Below are 12,512 nucleotides of genomic sequence, written 5' to 3'. Positions count from 1 at the left end.
GATAAAATCATAAGGAAGTAAGAATGAAGAATCTAAGCAAAATAAGAAGGCAGTAATAAGACAAAGGGACTGGAATTAAGCTAGAGGCACCCATTGCTGGAAAATATTATTCTGATGGAATGATAAATTACCTCCAGCCATGTTCCGAGACTGTGTAAACTAAGGTAGCCTATTTTGAGAAAGAAAGAAAAGAATTTATTTGCTGACTCATGAATTCCATTGATTCCCTTGTACTAGATGTTTGTGGATACAAGGATATAGTTCTGGCTAGTCTATGTCAACTTGACACAGAAACTAGAATTATCTGGAATATGTGAACCTCGATTGAGAAGAATGCCTCCACAAGGTCCAGCTGTAAGACATTTCCTTAATTAGTTATTGATGGAGGAATGCACAGCCCATTTTGGGTGGTATCATTCCTAGGCTACTGATCCTGGTGGTTCTATACAAAGTCAATCTGAGCAAGGCAGGGGAAACAAGCCAGTAAACAGTCCCCCTCCAGATTCCTGCCCTGTTTGAGTTTCCGTCCTGACTTCCTTAGATGATGAACAGTTATATGGAAGTGTAAACCAAATAAACCATTACTCCCCAAACTTTCTTTTTGGTCATGATATTTTATCACAGCAAAAGCAACCATAACTAAGACAGATGTCAAGTGTATCACTCATGCGTCCCTTATCACACTGAATTAAGGGATATATAGGATCAAGGGGGAAATATCCACACGTGGCCCTAGGTCTAATGTTTGCATCCAGGTGATCAGAGTTCATACAATAATTGTGGCTTGAGAGAAACACATATCCAAAGGAACATAGACAGATGACAATGAGAGTACATGAAAAAATCCTAGGTGTGTGCAGCTCACAAAGGTCTTATCTATATCTAAATTTCATTTTACAGGAAGTTTAAACAAGGTATTTTGCTCAACAAATGAATGGCTTTATTTTAAGATTTTTTTTCTCACATAGATTAGGAAATATCCACGAGAAAACAAAAAAATAGGGGATAGGAAATATCATTGCCTTCTATAAAATCTAGGTCATAGACATCAGTTTAGTAACTTTCTTGTAAGTTACTCTTTTCTTTTAGCTCCCACAGCACATTTACTTATGCACCTGAAAGTATTTTCATATTTTATTGTAATTTATTTGTTTTACACATGCATTGCCCAGGAAATTGTGATTGTCTCAATTGCAGAGGCCATGTATTATTCATTTTTGTATTCCCAGCACTCAGCATAACACTTGTGCATCAACTGCTCAATAAATATGTGTTGAATTGAATTTAAAAGAAATCATAGATGTAAAAGTCCACATGGAGAGTATTATCAGTGAGCAGCATTTCACTATAGCATGATATACATCTAATTTGCTACTTATGAGATACTGTGTTGATGCCATAGACACTTTGTCAAACACCCAGGGAGCGGCAGTGCTTTCTGCCAAAGAGCAGCCCAAGTGTGTGTTGACAGTTTATTCCAGCACATTATATGGCACTCAACCAAAATTGAAGAGCAAGAAAAGATGGAAAGAAAATGACTATTTTCTAAGCCTCCATCACTACAGGTAAAACTAAATGGATTTCACGATGTTCAGGTGCCTTGGTTTGCATCAACTCTTATGTGTAAATCAAATTGATCGTCCTGAGTCGTTTGGCCCAGGACTGTCATTCTAAGGCTCACAGTCATACAATGGTATATTGTACTCTATTATTGCATACCACATCACAGCATACTGTATCTATTACAGTCATCTCATGTGGAATTACCTCTTTCAAAAGGATGGAACACACCCTAAATTATAATGGCCTCATCACTTGGACTAGTTTTAGCAGAAGAAGCCCTTTCAACAACATGTTATTACCTCTGGAGTGATTAGAGGAAAGGCAGTATTTCATTCTAAGGCTAAAACATTTTCCTAGAAAAGGTAAATGTAGGCATTTTAAGATATGTAAGATTAGACTTGCAATTTATACACCCATGTTCAGAAGTTACCCATACACACCCCTGCAAGTTACATGATTATATGCACAATGTTAAAAATGGCAATAATATATGCATTATCTTCACTGTACATAAAAATTACAAGTCTCATTATTCTAGCAATTTTTACAAATATTCTTGTCAAAATCTACCCAATGATTTGAATGAAATATCGTCTACATAAAAACTACCAAAGGTTAGCACCAGTCTGTCTACCAGGAATTGCAATGCTCCCTCTTCTATCAGCCTGCCTATTTGTTTCTTAACTCTTATAATTTATATCTAAACTGAAAACTCCTGTTTTTTCTTCCCTTGCTTTGGCTGGACTAAGCTGAGAGTACAAGTTGTGGCTTGTGTTTAGCAATTACATAAGCCTTTAGACGCTGAATATTTTATAGTAACCTCCATTCCAAATTCATTTTAATTTCATACCCTTTTTGCTAGTCTTTTGCTAGCTGCACTTCTTTTAATCTATTTTCGCATTCTCAAGTGCTTATCCTTTCAAAACTAGATTGATTCACTTTCAGGAGTAAGATGAGACATTAATAAATAACTGCAAAACTAAAACTATTTTCTCTAATGAATTGTATACTTTTTACTCATTTCAGGCCTCATGCATTAGTACTACTATATAAAAGGAACACCAAATGTTTTTTCAGTTATTCTCAAAGTTTTAATATCACCCATTTAAATAATCAATGTCATGTTTCTCTCCTGGCAATTATGATTAAAGTCTAGCACTAGGCATGATATTTTACACATTTTGGATATCTTCAAAGACTGTATGATTATATATTAAAAGATTAAACTAACATACATTTTTAAAGCAAGTATTTGACGATTCTATAATGAAACCTCATTTTAAGAAGAAAATAATATGTAAACTTGTTGACATATATGTGTGTTAGACAAATGGATAAATATTTAGATAGGTATACAGGTAGCTAATCACAGGAAGGTGTTGATGAATCACAAAACTGAAAAAGAAATAAGGAGAAAAGAGAAGTTGGGTTCATTTCAATCAGACATAAAGCTAGTAGATATCAAATGCAAAATGACAATAACTATAGATTTGTTCAGAAGATTGAAAAGTTGCAGAAAAATAGTTTTCTTTTCAGATCATGGTAGGTCAGTAAGTACCATGCTTGAACACATTTCATATACTAGGGGCTATAAGAAATGTATTATAACCAGTATCTCATTTCATTTTAGAAAAATCTCTTTGGTAAACTTCTGCATCTATTTTTTAATTTATAAAATGAGATCCATTTCCTTTTAAAATTTGGTTATGGTTCTATGTATATTGGTAGCTGGTTATAGACCACAAAATTGAATCCACGTCTTTCCCTCCCAACCTGCATGCTCATTTACCGTGTTTCTTGGTGGTCATCCAACATGTTTTTTTTTTTCTCCTGATAGAGTTCTGGATCCATTTACTGCTTCTTACCTGCAAATACTATATGTGGGAACAAGCGTTTAAAGTGTGAAAAAAACCTTCTATGACTTCTTTTAACTTTGGAAAACTCCAAGTAAACATTGCACTGTTAATGAGGTCAATAGCTATTTAGATTTTTTTTTCAATTTTGAATATTCCAAAAGGTTATTTAAATAAACATAATAGGTAGGGCCTTTTGAAATTAATGATGCATGTGTGTAGATTCATTTGATCCTAGAGTCATTATTCATGCCCCGCTGGTTTTCACTCAGTATTTCCAACAAGAGAATTACACTACTGAAAAAAATGATGCCCACAAGCCAATAGTGTGTATCATACATGAGGTCCAAAGAACTTGTTTTCAATTATCTTTTCTATATGGATTGGATTATGGATTTCATCTGACACACTTCTGTAACAATTATAGTTGTCTTTTAAAAATTTAAGAACATTTAATAATTATACATAGTATCACATATTTATGTATATTTACATATATATATGTTGGGGGTGCATGTGTCTATTATATGTATATATGGAAACCTGAATTGATATTCTTCCATTGCTCATTATCCTAGGTCTTAAGACAGTGTCTCACACTGAATTGAACTTGATGTTTTGGTTAGGTTGCTATTGCATGAATAATAAAAACCCAGAGATGGATATCAGAGAAGCAAAGCATCCAGCCAACAGAGAGCTCTCAGCTCAACCAATGCTCACACCCAAGGAGCGATCCACTTAACTGCAGACTTCATCTCCAGACTGCACTACAACTCACCAGATCTCAGACTGTATGCAATGAGTTCTGGTCTCTTCCCATCTTCTGTTCCTCTCTCTGCCCAGCCATATCACTCCTGTGTCTGCCTCCCTAGTGCTGAGATTTAAGGTGTGAACTCTGTTTCTCTTTTGTATTGATTCACTCTTATGTAGCCTAGGGTGGCCTTAAACTCTCAGAGATCCATGTGTTTCTGTCTCCTGAGTCCTGGGATTAAGGGTGTGGCCACTACTGCCAAGCCTTTAAGGCTGTGGCTAACTTTGTATTCTGATCTCAGGCAAGCTTTATTAGATCATAAACAACATGTCACCACAGACTGCCTTACCAGCAAGGCCCAGACATGTGTCTGTCTGTGTCACCACTGTAATGCTAGAATTACAGATGGCTGCTGCCACACCAAACTTTCATGTGAACACTGGCAATCTGAATTCAGATCATTATGCTCACAGAGTAAACACTTTACACACTGAGTCATCCACCTAGCCCAAACATTTGGCTCTTTTAGAAAATACTATGTTCCCTGAGTTGCCCCCCCCATCTGATCCCATCCCCATCTGGAGAGAGATGACTGAAGCATTTGATCATTTAGCAGCAATAAGGAAATCTAGTGCAGTGGAAACTTACCAGAACCTATGAGGTTGACCCTACTGAGGACTCCTAGTAATGGAGGATATGGAGTTTAAACTCTTTCTGATCCATGCTAGGCTGTCAGTGGAGGGACTGTGACACCAACCTAGCCACAAAATCTGACCCACAACTGGCCCTGCCTTCAGTATGAGCTGGGACAAAGGTGCCCCAGAGCTTGTGGGAGTGCTGAGGCCCACACCACAAGAAGGAGGCCATGCCAAACACTGACTAGCGTAGCATCAAACATGACTGGCAAAAGAAAGTTAATGAAATGATACCTAATGATGTTCTGCTATACTCAGTATCTGTACCTCACCATATTGTCATCAGAGAGCTTTTCTCAGTAGCTGATGGAAGCAGATACTGAGACCCACAGGCAGACATTAGTCAGAGTTCGAGGAACCCCACAGAAGATGGGGAGGAAGGATTGTAGGAGCCGGAAGAGTGCATGGGACCAGGAGAACATGGCCCACAGTATCAACTAAGCAGAATTCATAGGGGCATGCAGAGAATGAAGCAGCAACCACAGAACCTACGTAGGTTTGCACCAGGCCCTCTCCAAACATGCTGTCATTCTTTAGTTTGGCAATTTTGTTGAACTTCTAACAATAGGAGTGGGGGTATCTTTATCTCTTTTGCCTGCTCATGGGAGCTATTTCCTCCTACTGGGTTGCCTTGGTCAGCCTTGATATAAGGATATATGCCGGTTTCATTTGATCTTCTTGTTTCAAGTTCTATTGATATCACTGGGAGGCCTTCTCTTTTCTGAAGGGAAATGAAGGACCAGTAGAATTTGGGGATGGGAGAGAGAGGTGGAGGGAATTGGGGAGAGTAGAAGGAGTAGAAGCCAGGCAAGCTGCATTTGGGATGTAATGTATGAGAGCAAAATGAATAAATAAATTTTTGGATTGTAAAAAGTATTATGTGGTTATCAAATAAAGTCACTTTTAGAAATTATGTGTCTATTAAAAATAAAAATATACTTTCTTTAACTCTTAATTTGCCTTCTTTTGATAATCTGAAAACATGGTTATTTGGTAACCATGAATATTTGACAACAGAAAACTTCTTATTGTTTGAAAAACTCACTCTAATCAAGTATTTAAAAGCAGCACCTTAGGCATTAAGTGCTTCTGAATTGAACTGGGCCTATATTTTTAAATTTACTCAGTCTTTAGTATGAGGGGCTATTTTATTGTAAATTCTGGGATGCCTAGATAGATTAACTTTTAGAACATCAAGTGAGATTTGAATTTCATAATTCATGTTGGCTCTCTTAAGGTTCCACTATGCTGGAAGTACCCTATAAGGGGTAGAGAAGGAAACATTACTGATGGGAACTGTGAGGGCAATAGAGCTGTCACTCTAAGACCAGAGCAAGTGGCTATCATCAGACATCCTTCCATTTCCATGTACTCACTACTACATGAACTTTCACTATTTGTTATCAGCAGCTTAGCCAAAATATCAGCTGATTTTACACACACACACACACACACACACACACACACATAAAATCAAATGTATTGCTTTTCAAAAGCAGTTATCAGTGGTCCATAATTTCCATGACTTCTCAAGTTTGTCTTCATATTAAAAGCAGGAAAAAAAAGTATGTGTTCACCTAGAACCAAATATCATGTTTAAATACTTAGCACAATAATGTTATGATTTTTCCCCATAAATATCCTATTGAATGAGTTTTCTTTCATTTCTATAACAACAGGAAGCAGACTCAAAATGCAATCTCTTTGCCCCACATTAAGAGATGGTAAGTGGCAGACGGGTTGCTGTGGTTCTTTCCTTCCCCATGTGCTGTAAGAGAACATCTCCATTGCTGAAAGACTGATGAGAGGTCAGCACATTTACACTCTTGCATCCTTCTTTCTATTAATTTTATTGATGAATTATTTTAGAAATTCTAGCTATCCCCAATAAATCTCTTCTGAGTTTAGAACTAGCTCATCAATTCTTGCTTGTTCTATTAGCAGAAAAGTATGTTTGTTTTGCAGTCTTATATCGTGATTACCTTGAAATATGAAAGATCTCTATTTGTCACATGGGGGTGGAAATCTATGGAAAAGGCAACAATGTCATTTTGGCAGTGAATCATCCTGAATCAGAAACTAAAGCATGCAAACTGAAATTGATTTGTAACAGGTGCCTTATTAGAAGCAAACATCAAGAAAACTAGAATCAATGTTGAAACAAAAATTTGTCTTGTAAGCAATCCTGAGTGAAATGTGTTGACACAGCATCACATTCTGTAGCCCCACTTTTGCATGCTTTTCAAAGCACAGCTATCTCAGGCTGAGGGAGATGAATAATTGACTGATCACTGCATAATTCAACATAGTGTTGTAAAAATTCAAGGTCTGGCAAATTTGAAGCTTTTCTTTTTTTATTGAGACTGAGGTTAAAGTTTCAATCAACCTTGAAGAAACATTTAAATAGCACAAGGATATATGATTTATTAAAGTGCATATTATTCTTTCTTATATTCCCTCCTTCATTAAGCTGCCTAACATAATGCACATATAAAATCAAAAGGCTATAAGGTTTATTAGGACTCTGTCTGTAGTGACTTCAAAAGCACTACTATTGTCTGTGTCTAAACTCACATATTAAGCAGAAAAAAATAAATCATTTCCTATAATCGTGTTATTCTATCGCATTTCTTTCATTTATTAAATATTCAAACACGATTACCTATAATATTCTAAAATTTCATGGAAAAAACAAGCTCACAGAAATGTATGGATTTACTTTGAGTCTTTTTACTTATTATGTGCTAGATACTCTTTTTGTAACTAGAACACAAGTTGGGAAAGATAAAAATAGGCCTTGTCAAAAAGAGAGACAGTGATCAATTTTGACAGAGAATACAGGAAGTAAGAAGAGCTATTTTTATTCGATTAAAGGTGAGAGATGTTAACAATTATGTTGTTATTGCTTTAAGATGCATTTATTTTCAAACAAAGACTAAAGTTGTGTTTGTTTAATTTTTCTAAACATTTTAAGAAAAATATTTTTCATATTACATTCATATTAAAATAGTTATTTTATTACATGAATTGATAATGATTTTTACTTTCAACCCAAGGATAATGTTTAGACACTATTAATCTTTGGTTAATTCTGGGAAATATACAAACAAAAACTCATTATTACACAGGAATTTTGTTTTTATACAAAGATGTGTCTGTCACATGAAGGCTTTACCTTTATTAATGTTTGCTAAGGAAAACATAGGTTTTTTTTAAAACTGTAGGCCTAATATATTCATGAAGAACATGGGATAAATGACCAGTTCTCTGAGAACAGGAACAATTGATTTTGTATAATAAAATCTTTGCAGAAATTAAAAATAATGTATTTGAGAAAAATTAATATTTCTAATGGAGAAGGAAATTTAGCATAAAACTACTAGCATTATGGAATCCTCATTTAGGATATGACCATTCAAGGAGGAAAGAGAAAACAGAACAAAAACTTCGGCACACTCTTTGAAAAATATAACAATCTTAGTGGGAAAATACACAATAATTAAATAATAAAATAAGCATAATAGTTTATCCTTCCCAAATGGTTTCTCAAAAACTTAAATGTAAAAAGGTATGATATTAAGTAAATGAATTTTAAAATAAGGTAAGAATTGCAACTCAAAAAATTCCATGCATCAGGAAGCAATTTGAAAGACAACACCACTGAAAGTCGTAAATATTTTCAAAATATTATCATGAAGTTAGATTCTAAAAACCCTTCTATATCTAATGTAGCTTAAATCCTTTTTTATTTGTAGGGCCCTAAATCAGAGAGTCATGTACTCAGAGATCTGATTTGCAACTCTGTAAGCCACAAGGATTACCTCAATTCACATGAACCATGTTTGCCTAGCAATTTACTTAGCAGTTCCATGGTCTGTCTAATGAACTAAAAAAATTATCATCATTGCTAGGTGCACCTGAGTGCAGGCTTCATGGAACACACTGTTGATTTGATACCCTCTGTGATGACAGTGTATGGTTCACCAACTTGGTTAAACAGCACAGCAGCAGCAGCGATGTGTGATCAATTTCATTCCCGATAGCATCGCTCCCTAAAGAGTAATATTGAGAATAAAGTGATGAAAGGCTATCAGAGTCAATCATTGGATCTATGACTAAAAAAATAAAATAATGAACAAAACTCTCAGAAAAATAAATATTTATATCCATCTTACAAATATAGGGAGGGTTGGTTAATACGTGGGGAAAGGGCAATTTATTTTAATATTTAACATTCATTAACATCATCATACATTACCAAAGATAGAAGATTGTGCTGATATATTAAGATGGAACTTCCATTTGTATAATATATTCACTTTCCAGAATCAATTAAAGGAAATGTATATGGTATATGAATGTTTATTTCTAATAGTTTATACCTGGACATAATTCAAAACAGTTTTGAGAAAAATACTGTTCCCAAGATTAACATGCAAATATTTGCACTGCTATTTTCTATAAAGGAATGGAAAATTAGCAGTGTAAGTAAAATAAAAATCTACCTCTAAAACTTTGATTTATATTCAAAACCTTTTACTTGATATAAATATATATTTTTATTTTGGAATTTTGTAATATAGAATATTTTTGTTCAAGCCTACCAAGTTACAATGACTGGAACTAATCTTGTTCCTACACAAATTCCCTAGTATGATCTTGATTATCTTTTTTTAAAAACTTATTGACTAATGTTATAGTTTAAAAAATAATTGAGGTAATGTCTTACTTTGTAGAACAGAGTAGCCTTAAATTCACAAAGCTATCTATGTCTCACTTTGCCAACTGAGTATTGGAACTAGGGGCATGTACAATCACACATGTCTAAAAATTCTATAATAATGGAAAATCATCTTATTTAATTCTTACAACATTTCAGTGTTGTCTCATTCCTCACAGCAACCTGGGTCGTCTGTGCTGACTACTTTACTCAGAATGAAAAAGACTCTTTAAATAATATCTGATGTGTCTAAGGTAATAACATATCTAAGTTTCAGACTCAAACAGAAGTTTGTCTACAGTTTCTATCTTAGTATTCACTATGCAAATTTTACTTACCTCAAAATATTTCTTCAAGTGTCCAGATATTTCCTTTTATTTCTAGAGAGAATTTGCTTTTGTTTCTTACATGTGTGGCAGCAAAACTTTATAAAAACTGGTTTCTCTTTACCCATTTGCTTTGTCCTTTTGAAATCAAGTTAGCTACAGTAAACTGTAAATTTCAAAAACAAATTTACTGAATTTCACAAATTTGGTTTGAGGATTAGATAAAATCAGTACTTCAATGCTGTTATCAGAATTTAGGGTTCTTTAAACATTTTTCCTGCCCTATTTCTATATGTCAATTTCAATTGTGCACTCAGATTCAAAACAGGATGACATTATGGGGGATGTCCTGTGACAGGACATTGTTTCTGTGCTGTGCTGTGAACATATGTTTCTCTTATTGGTTGGTGAATAAATGCTGATTGGACAGTAGTGAGGTAGGAAGTATAGGTAGGTCTACCAGACTAGGAATGCAGGGAAGAAGGAGGCAGAGAGGAGCTTCGAGGGAGACACCATGTAGCTACTGAAGAAGTAATATGCTGAAGCATTACGGGTGAGCAACAGGCTTGTGGCAGGCAATACATGGTTTAATAGAAATGGGTTAATAATTAAGAGAGAGGGGGCCAATAAGAATCCTGAGCAATCAGCCCAACAATTTATAACTAATATGAGCCTCTGTATGTGTATTTGGGACCAAATGACCGTGGAACCAGGTAGGACAAAACACCATCTACAATGACATATATAAATTCCATATGCAGACAAGAAAGGCCTTTCAGCTAGGCACTGGTGGCACATGCTTTTAATCCCAGAACAAGGGAGACAGGCAGATCTCTGTGAGTTCGATTCCAGCCTGTTCTACAGAGCAAGTTCCAGGACAGCCTCCAAAGCCACAGAGAAACCCTCTCTCGAAAAAAAAAAAAAGAATAGAAAAAGAAAAGAAAGGCCTTTCAAAAGACCTCTTAGAACATCTTTTCATATATCTGCCACTGTTGTATAACACTGTACTTTAGGAGTCATGAATTTGTCTACCAATCCCCAGGAAGGGAACCAATGAAGACTGAAACAAGAATACCATCAAAGTCAGACTTGGTGAATAAATTAATGTTGTCAAGATCACTTACAGAAGGATTTGTGAGGCGTTTTAGGGATATAATGACTCAAAGACAGCTACACCCCTGAAAGCACTTGGGATCATGAAGGGTGGAGCTCTGAAGCATACTGCACAACCAATGGTATCCTATACAGCGTTGTTAATTGAGAAAGACTTTCTCTTGTTGTTTATATGTGTTTGGGAATGGTAGGTTCCAGTGATTCTGATCAGTTTCAGCAACTTCCTGAAGCTATTTGAGTTGCTTACTTCCTGAACTTAACAACCTCCCTCTAGGATACAATATCTTGTCATCATTTCAACACCTGTAATTACTTCCCTTTTAGTATAGCTATCTAAATGAGCTTCCCTCTAAACAGGAAAAATTTTTTGGTGTTTTGCTTTTTTGTTTGTTTGTTTGCTTTTGGTCTCAGAGGAAATTGCTATACAAAAGTCACCAAGGTTTGTTATGCCTACATCCTAAACAGTCCCAACAAAGAATAATATGAACAATATGGTTACATGGGTCTGCATAATTCTGCTCCTGATAGAAATGAATGACACTGCCTGTCCCAAAGAACTTAACTATTTTAGAACAAGCAATATTGAGAAAAAAATCAGACTGTTCTGCAAAGGAGAATGGATAGTGATGAAGGTGAAGAATACAGAAGACAAAAAGTGGAGAGTGGGTAAAGAGTATAGATTGCATTTAAATAATTGCAGATCATATTTTCATGTAATCATGTTACTCCCTCTCCTATAAAATAGATGTACAATAATAATTACTTTATAGAGTAAGTTTTGAGGTTAAAATATGCTAAAAAGTTATTGTTAAATGTGTTAAAGGAACCAAAAATAATGCCTTGCCCATATCATAATTTCTAAAATTATAATATCTATTATTAATTCATGTTATATATATATAAGTATATGTATGTATGTATGTATGTATTTTAGAGAGTTCCCATTTAGAGCCCAATCTGTAGAGTGGTTAGAAACTGCCACTCTATTCTTCTAACATGAAAAGTGTTGAATAAACAGAAAAAAATTGACTTTTCTTTTTTTTTTTTTTGAGGCTTCATTTCTTTTTTTTTTTTTATTTTCCAGTTTAAATTTAGATAAGAAACAAGGTTGCTTCACAAGTCAGTTCCAGGTCCCTCTCCTTTCCCTCCCCTCCTCCCGTGCCCTCCCCCCAACCCCCCCCCGTTATCCCCTCATTCCCCCAGGGAGGGTGAGGCCCTCCATGGGGGTGTCCATAGTCTGTCATTTCATATAGGGCAGGGCCTAGACCCTTCCCCAAGAGTTCAGGGTGAGAGTGCACCTCACATTGTTCTATGGGACTCCAAAGTCCCTGTGTATACTTGGGATGGGTACTGATCTACTGCCCAAGGCTCAATAGATTACCTAGGCCTCCTCACTGACACCCAGATTCAGGGGGTCTTGATCAGTCCCATGCTGGATTCCCAGGCTGATGCCTGGGATTCAAGAGTTAACCTTTGTCTGGTCAGCTGTTT

This window comes from Mesocricetus auratus, unplaced genomic scaffold (genome assembly GCF_017639785.1).
Source record: "Mesocricetus auratus isolate SY011 unplaced genomic scaffold, BCM_Maur_2.0 Super-Scaffold_2245, whole genome shotgun sequence".
Lineage (NCBI taxonomy): Eukaryota > Metazoa > Chordata > Mammalia > Rodentia > Cricetidae > Mesocricetus > Mesocricetus auratus.
This window is presented reverse-complemented; position numbering follows the sequence as displayed.